The sequence below is a fragment of the Salmo salar genome, chromosome 18 (genome assembly GCF_965601325.2).
Source record: "Salmo salar chromosome 18, fSalSal1, whole genome shotgun sequence".
Classification (NCBI taxonomy): Eukaryota; Metazoa; Chordata; class Actinopteri; order Salmoniformes; family Salmonidae; genus Salmo; species Salmo salar.
This window is the reverse complement of record NC_138308.1, coordinates 72,068,156-72,085,696: the sequence shown is the minus strand read 5'-3', so window position 1 is coordinate 72,085,696 and position 17,541 is coordinate 72,068,156.

The window sequence follows — 17,541 nt, the reverse complement described above, 5'->3', positions numbered from 1 at the left end:
CAACAGTTTTAGCCTTAGGTTACCAAGCTAGCTTGATAGTTAACACTTACATTTTTTTTTTTTTTAAATAAACACTTTAAGCCTGCAGGCTAACTAGCCAGCTAAATATGTTGCTGTTCTAATAGTAGTAGCAACATGAATGGACAGAGAGTGCTGCTGCTCTTGGAACATAACTGTGTCAACCACAGTAGGTATTGCTGCTCTAAGAGTAGTTTGAGTCAACTGGATCTTCTGCTGCTCTAAGAGCAGAACTGTACTGTGTTATCTTGATGTTGCTGGTCTAGGAGCAGCTCAAGTGAACTATCAGCACTACCGCTCAACTAGATCTAGATTTTGCTCTTCTAAGAGCATAACTGTCAGTACTGGGCTGCATTTCAAACACGTATTTCCGGGCAAGGGCGGTCCATTTAAAAATCCTTCCTTCCTTCCTCGCCCCTTGCCCTGGAAGTGTATACTCCTCAGCCCTCAAATTAAGTGGACACTTCTGTGTTTTTCTGGATTTTTTTGTTGTTATTCTGTCTCTCACTGTTCAAATAAACCTACCATTAAAATTATAGACTGATCATTTCTTTGTCAGTGGGCAAACGTACAAAATCAGCAGGGGATCAAATACTTTTTTCCCTCACTGTAGCTTATTCTTAATGTTTGTCCATAGGTTACCAGAGTGAGGACCGACATTTTCGGAATAAACGTGGTGAGTGAAAGACATAATTAAATTGCCCACTGCGGTATCTTATTCTACCGCTATATAACTTTGTATGCGTTGTTTGTTGGCAATCTTGTTATTTACTACGTTTTTGGAACAAATTCCTGTTGGAACGTTCCACAAATTATACCCACCCCTTCAAATAAACTCTGACTTGACTACTAACATCACTTATTTCCTGACTGTAAAACATACATCATCAGATCCTCACCAACTCAATAATGTATGTTGGGTTGTCTTTTTGATCCTAGGCATGTAATGAGCTGGGTCAGATCTTGATGGAGTGAGGTGTGAGTGAGAATGCCTTGTCTGGACTAGGGTTGGACGATATGAACAAATTCATATCACAATATTTTCCACTGTCCGGACGATAACATATCACGATATACTGTACCATTTTATTTATTATTATACATATTTTTTTGTACATGTTATGAGCCCTTCAAATTTAATAAATTACATAATATTGCTTTTAACATTATAGAAACAGAAAGGGGGCATTGCACATTATTTAAAAATGTTTTTACTTCTGCGTAAACCTGTGCAAACATGAAACTTAAAATGGTATACGAAAACAAATATGCAGTAAAATTAAATAAACAAATATTTAAAGTACTTGGGATTTAAAGAAAATTGCATGTGACCACATTGCCCCCAGTGCTAAATGCTCTCTCAGAGGGTGAACTTGTGGCAGGGATGGATAAGTATTTCAGACAGACTGTCTGCTGCCATCAGAGTGTAGCTGACCAGCTCTTGCTCAATGACCTGTCTCTGGGTTCTTAAGACCGGTGCACTACTGGTTTTCTTAAAAACGCCCCCAAGGCTCTTGGTCTTCTTTGCTGATTGTGGAGCAGTGGCAGCTTCTTTCTCTCTCTCTCTCGCTCTGGTCCTCTTCAAGAGAGAAGTCTTCCACATCTGTGTTCCCTACCAAGAGGGCTTCTGTCTCTGAGGCAGCTCTCACCTTCACCTCCACCAGCTTCTCAGTGGTGATGTAGGTGGTCTTGAACCTTGGGTCCAGAAAGGTAGCCATGGTGAGCAGCTCATCTGTTTTAGGGTCGGTGTATTTGTCATTCAGGTAATCTCGGACCCTCATCTTAATCTTTCGGGTCAGTTTTGGCTTTGCCCTCATTTGATTTCAGAACCTCCGTCTTGAACAAATGGAGGACGGGCTTTAGATAGGACACACTCACGTATGTCTCTCCTGACAGGGCATCTGTGAAATCCTGGAGGGGCTTAAGTGCTACTGTGATAGATTCAAAGACCTCAATGTCTTGCCAGGAGGGTACAAGGTGCTGTGTTTTTTGTCTATAGATTTACATACAACTGTTGTGATTAAAAGAGCTATGTTGTTTTAGAAACGGGATCATTCATTGAGTAGGCTATTTATTGAGAGGATGGATTCATATATTGAAACCATAGGCTAATGTATAAATTAAAAATAAAAACAATAATGTTTGGATATTGTACACATTTACAAATACTATAGATTTGCATAGCTGTATATATTTGGCTTAACTTATAAGAAGGATCAGGCAGTGTAGTCAGCTATAACTTTAAACAGAGGAAATAAGGAGTACAATAGTTATTCTGCATTTCAAGTTATGTTGTTTTTAAGTTATGCTATTTTTCTAACTAGCTCTGTGTTTTGGACGTTGAAACTTACCAATAGCAATGTGTAGCCTGTGTCTGAAACACCCTAGTCTTGTCCATTTGTTCAGCTCCAATTCTTTGATCATGTTCGATCCGCTGTCAGTAATCATACATACTTGACGAGACTCTTTCAAGCTCCAGGATGAAAGTGCCTCCCTCAGCCCAGCTGCAATTATTTCTCTAGTGTGGTCGTCTGGGAAATAAGAGGTCTGAAGGCTTTTGCTTTGCAGCTTCCAGTTGCCATCAATGTAATGAATCGGGAGGCTAATGTATGGCTCTGTGGTCCGGCTTGACCATAAGTCGACAGTGGTAGAGAAGAATGCAGCGTTACGGATTTCGTTGGCAACTCTGTCCCAGTGTTTTGCTGAAGTATTTATGACTCAGGATCTCGTACAGTGAGGGGAAAAAAGTATTTGATCCCCTGCTGATTTTGTACGTTTGCCCACTGACAAAGAAATGATCAGTCTATAATTTTAATGATAGATTTATTTGAACAGTGAGAGACAGAATAACAACCAAAAAATCCAGAAAAACACATGTCAAAAGTGTTATAAAATTATTTGCATTTTAATGAGGGAAATAAGTATTTGACCCCTCTGCAAAACATGACTTAGTACTTGGTGGCAAAACCCTTGTTGGCAATCACAGAGGTCAGACGTTTCTTGTAGTTGGCCACCAGGTTTGCACACATCTCAGGAGGGATTTTGTCCCACTCCTCTTTGCAGATCTTCTCCAAGTCATTAAGGTTTCGAGGCTGACGTTTGGCAACTCGAACCTTCAGCTCCCTTCACAGATTTTCTATGGGATTAAGGTCTGGAGACTGGCTAGGCCATTCCAGGACCTTAATGTGCTTCTTCTTGAGCCAGTCCTTTGTCGCCTTGGCCGTGTGTTTTGGGTCATTGTCATGCTGGAATACCCATCCACGACCCATTTTCAATGCCCTGGCTGAGGGAAGGAGGTTCTCACCCAAGATTTGACGGTACATGGCCCCGTCCATCGTCCCTTTGATGCGGTGAAGTTGTCCTGTTCCCTTAGCAGAAAAACACCCCCAAAGCATAATGTTTCCACCTCCATGTTTGACGGTGGGGATGGTGTTCTTGGGGTCATAGGCAGCATTCCTCCTCCTCCAAACACGGCGAGTTGAGTTGATGCCAAAGAGCTCCATTTTGGTCTCATCTGACCACAACACTTTCACCCAGTTGACCTCTGAATCATTCAGATCTTCATTGGCAAACTTCAGACGGGCATGTATATGTGCTTTCTTGAGAAGGGGGACCTTGCAGGCGCTGCAGGATTTCAGTCCTTCACGGCGTAGTGTGTCACCAATTGTTGTCTTGGTGACTATGGTCCCAGCTGCCTTGAGATCATTGACAAGATCCTCCCGTGTAGTTCTGGGCTGATTCCTCACCGTTCTCATGATCATTGCAACTCCACGAGGTGAGTTCTTGCATGGAGCCCCAAGCCGAGGGAGATTGACAGTTCTTTTGTGTTTCTTCCATTTGCGAATAATCGCACCAACTGTTGTCACCTTCTCACCAAGCTGCTTGGCGATGGTCTTGTAGCCCATTCCAGCCTTGTGTAGGTCTACAATCTTGTCCCTGACATCCTTGGAGAGCTCTTTGGTCTTGGCCATGGTGGAGAGTTTGGAATCTGATTGATTGATTGCTTCTGTGGACAGGTGTCTTTTATACAGGTAGCAAACTGAGATTAGGAGCATTCCCTTTTAGAGTGTGCTCCTAATCTCAGCTCGTTACCTGTATAAAAGACACCTGGGTGCCAGAAATCTTTCTGATTGAGAGGGGGTCAAATACTTATTTCCCTCAATAAAATGCAAATCAATTTATAACCTTTTTGACATGCGTTTTTCTGGATTGTGTCTTTCACCGTTCAAATAAACCTACCATTAAAATTATAGACTGATCATTTCTTTGTCAGTGGGCAAACATACAAAATCAGCAGGGGATCAAGTACTTTTTTCCGTCACTGTATCTTTGGTCTAGAGTTCGAATCGACTTTCTGAAGCCGTCTTTCTCCACAGTTTAAACCAATACAATGTCTTTCACTATGTGATACGTAATTGCACTCGTTCTCATTCCACTTCTTGCTCGTCTTGTCATAGGGAGTACCACTAACGAATGATGCCTTGAGTGATTGCTGAGTGTGGGCCTGGTTTGACGATGTCCTGTGACTTGCTCCAGGAATTTGTTACTCGCATTCCGGTAGATTCTTCATATACGCGCACATGCAGGGTTTTCAGGTGGTGAAAAAGATTGCTGGTGTTTCCACCTTTTGGCTAGCACAATGCGTCGACACAACAAACGGTACTGTTTTTTGGTCGAGGTCTGATATCTTAACGCCAAACCAGTTCCAAATGGCAGAGGCAAGCTTTTTTTTTTTACCAATTCTTTGTCCTCCTGCAAATCAACCTCAATAGCGTTATTTTCCTTGTCTTCAGTCATCCTCAAGGCTTGCTTACATGTTTGCGCTTGATTTTCGGATACTTTCGCTAACAAAAGGAGTTTACTTCACTAAATGTTCTCTTACTCTGCTGTTGCGCATGCTTGTTTTGACTTTGATTGTCAGGCAGATAGCATGTAACATCCATGCTTCTAGTTTTTTTCTTTGCTAAAAAAGGCTGTTTTTAGTCAAATTAACAATTTGAACTAGCCCACATCACTTGGCTGAAATTTAGATCGAAACAAAAATGTCTTATTTCATAAATTTAATAAATGTATCATGATATGCACAATATGGCAAAATCCATATCATGGCACAACGTCATCCCGGTATTCACGTTCATACAGGCATACCGCCCACCCCTAGTCTGGAAACATACGGGTCATCATACCAGGGAGACTGCCTACTTCGCAGTGTCACAACACAGATTTACTCTATACATTTTTGTTCCTATTTAATCTACACTGAATAAAAATATAAAAGCATCAATTTCAAAGATTTTACTGAGTTACAGTTCAGTCAATTTAAATAAATTCATTAGGCCCTAATCGATGGAATTCACATCACTGGGAATACATATGTATCTGTTGGTCAGAGATAACTTAAAAAAAGGTATGGATCAGAAAACCAGTCAGAATCTGGTGTGTCTACCATTTGCCTCATGCAACACAATATATCTCTTTCGCATAGAGTTGATCGAGTTGATCAGGTTGTGGCCTGTAGAATGTTGTCCCACTCCTGTTCAATGGCTGTGCGAAGTTGCTGAATATTGGTGGGAACTGGAACAAGCTGTCATGCACGTCGATCCAGAGCATCCCAAACATGCCCAATGGGTGACCTGTCTGGTGAGTATGCAGGCCATGGAAGAAATGGGACAATTGCAGCTTCCAGGAATTGTGTACAGAACCTTGCAACGTTGGGCTGTGCATTATCATGCTGAAACATGAGGTGATGGTGGTGGATGAATGGCACAACAATGATCCTCAGGATCTCCTCACGGTATCTTTGTGCATTCAAATTGCCATCAATAAAATGCAATTGAGTTTTCAGTGCTGTGCAGTGTACTAATCTCTTTGTCCCTGTGACAGTGCGCTCCTCCCCTGGTGGTGGCGGCCACCATCGATGATAAGATAGGGGTGTGTGCTGCCAGCCTACCCAATACCAAATGTCCTGACGTAAGATCTGAATGACATTTGTTTGGGTCCCCCATATTCATTAGGAACCAAACGGAAGAACATTCACTAAAACAGGGAGACACTACCTGAACTTGTCCAATAGGAAACACTTTTTTTTTTCTGTTGTGAAATGTTTTGCAACGGTTTGCCCTAATGAATACCAACCCTGATCGTAGCCCCTAACAATGGTTTGTGGTTCTCTTACAGGTACCTGTTGAAGTTTGGCACTGTCAGACGCTACCTGGGCTACAACACTATGCAGGACTTCTTTTCCACTGCAGGCCACTGCAGGCCAACCCCACGTGTGATGACCGCCACTGCAGAAAACAGCAGGACAGCTATAAGGTAACCAAGGCTCCTTCTTCTCGCTCTCACTTTCTGTCTCTGGTGGTCGCTGTGTTTCTCTCTCTCTCTCGCTCTCATATATTTATATATCATGACCTAAGGTGTGTGAGGGGATGTATATGACTAAGTACAGTTGTAATTGACGGTGTTGTGTGCTTTACATTTGATTGTCACAGGCCACATGACAGAAGCTCCATGGAAAGTGTCACCAATGTTTTTTACCACATGATGTGCTGTTTTTGCAAGATCGAATCCCCGAGCTGACGAGGTAAAAATCTGTCGTTCTGAGCAGTTAACCCACTGTTCCTAGGTCGTCATTGAAAATAAGAATTTGTTCTTAACTGACTTGCCTAGTTAAATAAAGGTAAAATATATATTTTTTTAATTTCACTTGCTACATCTAATGGTTTTGATCATGTTTTGGCGTTAACCTGTTAAATGATGAGGGCCATAAACAATACCTAGTTGTCACAAGGAGAGGACCAAAACGCAGCAGGGAAGTGTATACTCATCTTCTTTATTGACAGGAAAAGAAGTAAAAAACCAAACAAACACGTATACAAAAATAACAAAACGATGCACGACAAAATAACAGTCTCGAAGGCAACACAGCAATCCAAGAACAATCTCCCACAAACACTAAACCAAACACATACCCATATATAGGACTCTCAATCAGAGGCAACTAGAAAACACCTGCCTCCAATTGAGAGTCCAACCCCAATAAACTAGACATAGAAATACAAAAGACTAGAGACCACATAGAAATACAAACATAGAACATAACCCGGAACTAACTAAACAAACACCCTACTAAATAAATCACCACCCCGAACCACATAAACAAAATACCCTCTGCCACGTCCTGACCAAACTACAATAACAAATAACCCTTATATTGGTCAGGACGTGACACTAGTAATGCTTATACTGCCAGAAAGATTAAAATCTCACCTTTCTGGTAAAAATAGTTATAAATTGCTGAGGTGTAGTCACTTTTGAGGACACAAGCTCAAGTACACAGTATAGATATTATATATTTTTTCTATTCAACAAAAGTCAGGGAATAAAGCTTGAAATGATTGAAATGCTTTCTAAATATAGTAACAGTCAAACTATAAACTATTTCACTATTCTTCTAACTATGAAATAAATGCTTAGTGACAGTACAAAAGTGGTCTTGTTTAAATTCTAATAAATTATTTAGTATTTTTTTCATGTTGAGGAGCTGCGAAGTTCGATCTTGTCTGGATGAAAAAAGAACGTGATGCTTCGCTCCCAATGCAAATTAGATTTCAGATTTCACATACTGCATCTCAGATGAGATCGGAGAAAGGCATACGATGCGGGACAACCAGAGCTGTCACGGGGTGCACAGGAATTGATGTTGCACCGTTCACAGAGCGATCTGTACACAAAAATGTTGGTCAGAATGGTCCAGAACCATTTAACGTTCCGTGTCACTCCCTACTGTGTATTCCAGGGCAGCCAAAGTGTTCTTGAGCTCTTAACTCGTCTGGAGATGGGTCAGAGTGTGTTGGGGCCAGACCGCTCGGACTGTGGCCAGTCCCTCAACAACCAAGCTGCCCGCCACACTGAGAGGAAGGAGTACGACAATGCAGAGGACATGTACGAGAGAGCCCCGGACATCAGGATGACAGCCCTGTCCCCTGACCACTCCTCCTTGGCATACACCCCCAAACACCTGGGAATGCTCTACAAACACAGGGTAGGTTGAGGAGATGGGATGTTTCTAACCAAGCCACCACAGGGCTGTTGCATATAATCCCATTAAACCAAGTCCTAGACCAGGAGAAGTTCACTCTTTTTACAACCAATTCTGTATTTTGGATGTAAATGACATGTTATAGATGTGTGGGGACAGTTATAATTTTTTTTAAAACAATTCCCCCAATTTCACTTGTTTTTGAGAAACTTACCCCAAGCAGCGATATACTTCCTCATTCTCGTTGTGCAGTACAGGGGTGCCGGAAAAACATGAACAAAGGCTCCCAAAACGTATGTCCTCTTAGAAATGGAAACTCTCATTATTGTGATGCAGGTCTTTAGATGTTGTACACATGAAATTGTGTCATTCCGAACTTTATCTGCAAAGTTATATTCCATTTTGTGCGAATTGAGCGGTTTCCCCTATCCAGCTGTTCCATTCTCCATGTAGCCTGCTGCTAGAATGGACAGAGGTATCACTTCTAAAGTTTTGATTGACAGTATTTCTTGTATACAACATCTAAAGACCTGCATCCCTATACTGAGAGCTTTGCTGTTTCTAAAGGACGTATTTGGGTATTTTTGGAGCCTTTGTTCATGTTTATCCACGGCCCCCATAATGCAGAACGAGTAATGAGGAAGTGTATCGCGGGTGGGGAAAGTTTCTCTAAACCAAGGGAAATCGCAAAAGTATTCTCTTCTATAACATTGCTGTTTTGAAAGTTAGCTTAGAGACCTTGAATTCTTATTCCTCACTCAACTCAAATTCTATTAGGTTGTGTGTAATCCTGATTTGTGACGCTGACGGAGGATATGTGTGATGTCCAGGGGAAGCTGGAGAAGGCTGTTCCTGTATGAGCTGGCTCTGGACATCAGGGAGAAGAGTTTTGGACTTAAACACCCAGTATGGCCACAGTATTGGTCAACCTGGCTGTATTCTACAGCAAACTGGTGAGAGGACCAATACTGCTTACAGTTCACTGCATACCAGACCGTGGTTCAAATATTAAAAAAATATTTTCAAATAGATGATCGTTTGGTTGAGTCTGCCTAGAGTGCCAGATGAGCGGGGTTTGCAGTTTTGGGACTCTTCTATTGGTTTATTAAGCCAGGCAAGCTGGAACAGGCACAGATGTGTTTGAAATGATTTGTCATATAATTGAAACCCAGGTCTGCTGCATGCATACTATGGACAGCTGTGTGTGGTTTGATTTTAATTGGATTCCCAGCTTAATTAGATTTCAAATGGAAATTTAGACTGTTTCTCCCAGATTCTGTCTGTGTTATTGTCTGACAGAAGAAGCACTTCCTCATTGTGCAGTATGGGGGTGCCGAAAACATGAAAAAAGGCTCCAAAAAGACCCAAATATATACTTTTAGAAACTGAAACGCTCTCAGTATAGTGATGCAGGTCTTTAGATGTGGTACACATGAACAGTCATTCCAAACTTGATCCGCAAGTACTTTAGTCTAGTAAACAGGAGTGGTACTCTGAAAGATCCATTCTAAACGACCGTTGGTACGTCTGACGTATACATTATAACAGAGCTACAACTACGAAAGATTTTGATCTCTGGTGGACAAACCAGAGACTTTCTGTTGAATTACTCCCCAGACGGACCGGCGATTTCAACAGAGAGACTGTATGTAAAGACCAGATAAAATGTACAAAACTGCATGAGCATAATTATCAAGTGCTTGTCAAATTGTGAATGAGAGACTGATGAAGTGTGTGCAGCCTGCCAAGAAATAGAGCAGAGTGCCTCCCTTTCATGTTACTTTTTTCAATGCATCATTTGTCCCATCATGCAGCCATAGAATGTATTAAAAATCAAAACATATAGCCTATAGACTGAGTAAGATGGTGCCAACAGAGAGGGCTGCCTCGCTTCTAGTTCTTAGGAAACTTTGCAGTATTTTGTTTTTCTATGTATTATTTCTTACATTGTTAACCCAGAAAATAGTATGTGTTATTACATATAGCCGGGAAGAACTATTGGATATCAGAGCGGCGGTATATCACCAGCACTACCAGCATTACGACCAGGAATACAATGTTCCCGAAGCGGATCCTGTGTTCGCACTACCCGGGCAATTGAACTGATTCCAGAGGCCAACCGAAAACAATGCCGGCGAAGGAGAGGTACTCGGAGCGATCTTCTAGTCCGACTGAGGAGGCGCGCACACCACCCACGGCTTCCGAGTATATTACTCGCTAATGTTCAGTCCCTGCATAATAAAGTTGATGAGCTCAGGGCAAGGGTTTCTTTCCAGAGAGACATCAGGGATTGTAACATACTCTGTTTCACGGAAACATGGCTCTCTCAGGATATACTGTCGGAGTCGGTCCAGCCATCTGGATTCTCAGTTCATCGCGCCGACAGGAATAAACATCTCTCAAGGGAAGAAGAAGGGCAGGGGTGTATGTTTTATGATTAATGACTCATGGTGTAATTGTGGTAACATACAGGAACTCAAGTCATTTTGTTCATCCGACCTAGAATACCTCACAATCAAATGCCGACCATATTTTTACCTCCCAAGAGAATTCTCTTTGGTTATAGTCACGGCCATGTATATCCCCCCCTCAAGCCGATACCACGACGGCCCTCAAGGAACTTCACTCGACTTTATGCGAACTGGAAAGCATAGATCCTGAGGCTGCATTTATTGTAGCTGGGGATTTTAACAAAGCAAATTTGAGGAAAAGGCTGCCTAAATTATATCAGCATATCGACTGTAGTACTCGCGCTGCTAAAACACTCGACCACTGTTACTCCAACTTCCGGGATGCATAATAGACCCTCCCCCGCCCTCCTTTCTGCAAATCTGACCATGACTTAATTTTGCTGCTCCCTTCCTATAGGCAGAAACTCAAACAGGAAGTACCCATGCAAAGGATTATTCAATGCTGGTCTTACCAATCGGAATCCACGCTTCAAGATTGTTTTGATCACACAGACTGGGATATGTTCCGGGTAGCTTCTGAGAATAATATTGACAAATACACTGAGATGGTCACTGAGTTTATCAGTAAGTGTATAGGAGATGTTGTACCCACTGTGACAATTAAAACCTACCCTATCCAGAAACCGTGGATAGAAGGCAGCATTCGCGCAAAACTGCAAGCGCGAAACACCGCATTTAACCATGGCACGGTGACTGGGAATATGGCAGAATACAAACCGAGTAGTCATTCCCTCCGCAAGGCAATCAAACAGGCAAAACGTCAGTATAGAGACAAAGTGGAGTCGCAATTCAACGGCTCAGACAGTCTGCTGTCTGCTGTCCCCACATGCTTCAAGATGGCCACCATTGTTCCTGTACCCAAGAATGCAAAGGTAACTGAACTAAATTACTATTGCCTTGTAGCACTCACTTCTGTCATCATGAAGCGCTTTGAGAGACTAGTCAAGGATTATATCACCTCCACCTTACCTGTCACCCTAGACAAACTTCAATTTGCTTACCAACCCAATTGGTCCACAGACGATGTAATCGCCATCACACTGTACACTGCCCTATTCAATATGGATAAGAGGAAACATATGTAAGAATACTGTTCATTGACTATAGCTCAGCATTCAACACCATAGTACCCTCCAAGCTCATCATTAAGCTTGAGGCCCTTGGTCTGAACACCGCCCTATGTAATTGGGTCCTGACGGGCCGCCCCCAGATGGTGAAGGTAGGAAACAACACCTCCACTTCACTCATCCTCAACACTGGGGCCCCACAAGGGTGTGTGCTCAGCCCCCTCCTGTAATCCCTGTTCACCCATGACTGCGTGGCCAAGCAGGCCTCCAACTCAATCATCAAGTTTGCAGACGACACAACAGTAGTAGGCTTGATTACCAACAACAACGAGACAGCCTACAGGGAGGAGGAGAAAGCTCTGGGAGTGTGGTGCCAGGAAAATAATCTCTCACTCAACGTCAACAAAACAAAGGAGATGATCGTGGACTTCAGGAAACTGCAGAAGGAACAACCCCCTATCCACATCGACGGGACAGCAGTGGAGAAGGTGGAAAGTTGTAAATTCCTTGGCATACACATCACTGACAAACTGAAATGGTCCACCCACACAGGCAGCATGGTGAAGAAGGTGCAATTGCGCTGCTGGAGCAGGTTTTCATTATGGATCTCGCTGTACTTTGCTCCGTTCATCTTTCCCTCGATCCTGACAAGTCTCCCAGTCCCTGCCGCTGAAAAACTTCCCCACAGCATGATGCTGCCACCACAATACTTCACTGTAGGGATGGTGCTAGGTTTCCTCCAGACGTGACGCTTGGCATTCAGGCCAAAGAGTTCTATCTTGGTTTCATCATACCAGAAAATCTTGTTTCTCATGGTCTGAGAGTCTTTAGGTGCCTTTTGGAAAACTCCAAGCGGGCTTTCATGTGCCTTTTACTGAGGAGTGGCTTCCGTCTGGCCACTCTGCCATAAAGGCCTGATTGGTGGAGTGCTGCAGAGATGGTTTTCCTTCTGGAAGGTTCTCCCATCTCCACAGATGAACTCTGGAGCTCTGTCAGAGTGATCATCGGGTTCTCGTCTCACCTCCCTGACTAAGGCCCTTCTCCCCCGAAAACGTTTTGGTGCCCTTCCCCAGATCTGTGCCTCGACACAATCTCTAACACAATCTCAAGCTTTAAGGACAATTCCTTCAACCTCATAGCTTGGTTTTTGCTCTGACATGCACTGTCGACTGTGGGTGTATGTCTTTCCAAAACATGTCCAATTAATTGAATTTGCCACAGGTGGACTCCAATCAAGTTGTAAAAACATCTCAAAGATGATCAATGGAAACAGGATACACCTGAGCTAAATTTCAAGTCTCATACTGTAGCAAAGGGTCTGAATACTTATGTAAATAAGGTATTTCTATTTTTTCTTTTTAATACATTTGCAAAATTTTTTATGTTTTCATTTTGTCATTATGGGGTATTGTGTGTAGAATGATGAGGGGAAAAAAACCATTTAATACATTTTGTTAGACCTGCCTAAAATAAATAATGGATTATTGGGATAGTGTAGGCTATATTCAATTGATTCATTAGACTTTTTAAAATGTAGATGTTCCAAAGGTCTGCATCAGTGGCTTGTAGGCTATGTGTGGAAGCCTGAGATGCTAAATGACTTTATGTTAATTAACAGTCAGTTACCATGAGACCAGCAGTTATTTGAATGACAATCACCGTCTGACAAAATTTCATGACCACCACAGCACTAAGTGTCACAGGGTTTATGTTTATCTCAATACATTGGGTTCATAGGCAAAATATGAATGTCACAGGGTGGATGTTTATGTAAATACATTGCAGTCAATGTGAAAAGATATGAGTCGACCAATTTGATCTTATGTCAATAATTTGCAGTCAATGGGAAAATAGGACTATATAGGAAAATAGGACAGTGTTGATGCTTATGTCAATAGGACAAGATGAGTGTCACGGGGTTGATGCTTATGTCAATACATTGCATTCAATGGGGGAAGATTAGCATCACAATATGGACACATAGAGAAAGGCATCACTGACATGACAGCATCACTGACATGACACCTTCCTCTCGCTCTCCGTCCCTCTCTCTCTCTTCTTTCTCCCTCTATCTCTTTCCCCCCCTCTCTCCTTCAGTCTCTCCCTCCTTCCCCCTCCATTTTATCTCCCTCACTCTAAAAATTAGGGGTTCAACAGCGGTTCTTCTAAGATCCTCAAAGTTCTTTGAAGAACCTTAGGGTTCTTGGCACTGAAAATAGCCCCCAAAAGGTTCTTCCAAGAACCCCATAGGATGTGTGGTTAATTGAGGAATCTCCTTAGTTGGTGGGTTCTTGCAGGAACCTAACTGTCCAACTGAAACGTTTGGATTTGAATTTGAAAGGACAGCAGGTGCAGGCACTTAACTTTAAAATGTATAGTTCTCCTCAATTTAACCTCTTAGTGATCCCTTCACGCGCCAATCCCTTTAGCGGGATGGATTTGACATCATCCAGTGAAATTGCAGAGCGACAAATTCAAACTACAGGAATGTCAATATTCAACATTCACGAAAATATAAGTCTAATACATCAAAATAAAGCTTAACTTCTTGTTAATCCAGCCGCTGTGTCACATTTCAAAAAGGCTTTACGGCGAAAGCAGACCATGCGATTATCTGAGGACAGCGCCCCGCATACAAACACATGAAAATCATTTTTCAACCAGGCAGGTGCGACACAAAAGTCAGAAATAATGATATAATAAATGCCTTACCTTTGAAGATCTTCTTTTTGCAATCCCAAATGTCTCAGTGACACAATGAATGATCATTTTATTTGATAAATTCCTTCTTTATATCCCCAAAATGTCAATTTATTTTGCGCGTTTGATTCAGAAATACACTGGTTCCAACTCGCCCAACATGACTACAAAGTATCTAATAAGTTACCTGTAAACTTGGTCCAAACATTTCAAACAACGTTCCTAATCCAACCTCAGGTATCATAACATTTAAAACGGGCTAATCTGTTTCCAATACCGAAGAAAAAGAACACGTAGCGCTTCCTGTTCACGCGCACCAAAATAGTAGAGACCTTCAGAGTGACACATGGAATGAATTGCACTACTTCTTAATTTCTCAAAAGAAAAACATCTACCAAATTCTAAAGACTGTTGACATCTAGTGGAAGCCATAGGAACTGCAAACAGGAAATCCTATGACCTAAGGGTTTTGCCTGCCAAATCAGTTCTGTTATACTCACAGACATAATGTTAACAGTTTTAGAAACTTTAGAGTGTTTTCTATCCACATCTACCAATGATATGCATATCCTTGCTTCTGGGTCTGAGTAACAGGCCGTTTACTTTGGGCACGCTTTTCATCTGGACATCAAAATACTGCCCCCTAGCCTTAAGAAGTTTTAAGGTAAGGTGTGTCTCTTATATGACCTAAATGTATATTGTTGTTTGATACCACCTATCTTTTAATATTTGTGCAAATCTTTCTAAAACAGAAAATGGACACAATTCAATGGATATCAATCAACAAATAGGTAAGAATATGTACTGTATGCTGTAAGAATATTCTGAAGGCTAGCTCTATTGGGTGCGGATGACTGAACTGCTCACTTTTGTGTCTGTGTCTGCATGTATGCAGACGAGGAGGCATACAAAGGTATGTCTATTGATATGTTATGCAGATCACACGTACCATCCTCCTTCCTTAACTCTTCCATGAAAATCCCATGGACAAGGTACAGTTTAAGTCGAAAGTTTACATACACCTTAGCCAAATACATTTAAACTCAGTTTTTCACATTTCCTGACATGTAGTCCAACTAAAATTTCCCAGTCTTAGGTCAGTTAGGATCACCACTTTATTTTAAGAATGTGAAATGTCAGAATAATAGTAGAGGGAGTTTTATTTCAGCTTTTATTTCTTTCATCACATTCCCAGTGGGTCAGAAGTTTACATACTCAATTAGTATTTGGAAGCATTGCCTTTAAATTGTTTAACTTGGGTCAAATGTTTCGGGTAACCTTCCACAAGCTTCCCACAATAAGTTGGGTGAATTTTGGCCCATTCCTCCTGACAGAGCTGGTGTAACTGAGTCAGGTTTGTAGGCCTCCTTGCTCGCACACACTTTTTCAGTTCTGCCCAAAATGTTTCTATAGGATTGAGGTCAGGGCTTTGTGTTGGCCACTCCAATACCTTGACTTTGTTGTCCTTAAGCCATTTTGCCACAACTTTGGAGGTATGTTTGGGGTCATTGTCCATTTGGAAGACCCAAGCTTTAACTTCCTGACTGATGTCTTGAGATATTGCTTAAAAATATCCACATAATTTTCCTCCCTCATGATGCCATCTATTTTGTGAAGTGCACCAGTCACTCCTGCAGCATAGCACCCCTACAACATGATGCTGCCACCCTCGTGCTTCACGGTTGGGATGGTGTTCTTCGGCTTGCAAGCCTCTCCCTTTTTCCTCCAAACATAACGATGGTCATTATGGCCAAACAGTTCTATTTTTGTTTCATCAGACCAGAGGACATTTCTCCAAAAAGTAAGATCTTTGTCCCCATGTGCAGTTGCAAACCGTAATCTGGCATTTTTATGGCGATTTTGGAGCAGTGGCTTCTTCTTTGCTGAGTGGCCTTTCAGGTTATGTTGATATAGGACTCGTTTTACTGTGGATATATATATATACTTTTGTACCTGTTTCCTCCAGCATTTTCACAAGGTCCTTTTGCTGTTGTTCTGGGATTGATTTGCACTTTTCGCACATAATTACGTTAATCTCTAGGAGACAAAACGCGTCTCCTTCCTGAGTGGTATGACGGGTGCGTGGTCCCAAGTTGTTTATACTTGCGTACTATTGTCGGTACAGATGAACGTGGTACCTTCAGATATTTGGAAATTTCTCTCAAGGATGAACCAGACTTGTGGAGGTCTACAATTTATTTTTCTGAGGTCTTGGCTGATTTCCTTTGATTTTCCCAAGATGTCAAGCAAAGAGGCACTGAGTTTGAAGGAGGGCCTTGAAATACATCCACAGGTACACCTCCAATTGACTCAGATGATGTCAATTAGCCTATCAGAAGCTTCTAAAGCCGTGATATAATTTTCTGGAATTTTCCAAGCTGTTTAAAGGCACAGTCAACTTAGTGTATGTAAATTGTGATGCAGTGAATTATAAGTGAAATAATGTCTGTAAACAATTGTTGGAAAAATGACTTGTGTCATGCACATGGTAGATGTCTTCTCTAGGGTAGGGGGCATTTTGTATTTTGACGTCCGGATGAAAGGCGTGCCCAAATTAAACTGCCTGCTACTCAGGCTCAGAAGGTAGGATATGCATATTATTAGTAGATTTGGATAGAAAACACTCTGACGTTTCTAAAACTGTTTGAATGATGTCTGTGAGTATAACAGAACTCATATGGCAGGCAAAACCCTGAGACAAATCCAACCAGGAAGTTGAAAATCTGAGGATTGTAGTTTTTTCAATTGTTTCCCTATTCAAACTACTGTGACTTAGGGTTCATTTTGCACTTCCTAAGGCTTCCACTAGATGTCAACAGTCTTTAGAACATTGTTTCATGTTTCTACTGTGAATATGGAGCGAACGAGAGGGCCTGGAAGTAGATGTGTGAGGAAATGACATGAGCTCAGAGGTGCACGCTCACGTGAGTGTGAGCTGTGTTCCTTTTCTTTTCTGAAGACATTGTAATTGTCCGGTTGGAATATTACTGAAGATTTATGTTAAAAACACCCTAAAGATTGATGCTATACATCATTTGACATATTTCTACGAACGCAAATATAACTTTTTTTTACTTTTCTTTGTGACATTTTCGCGCGCTTCCTGCATTTGGAGTAGTGGACTGAACGTGCGAACAAAAAGGAGGTATTTGGACATAAATGATGGACTTTATCGAAGAAAACAAACATTTATTGTGGACCTGGGATTCCTGGGAGTGCATTCTGATGATCATCAAAGGTAAGT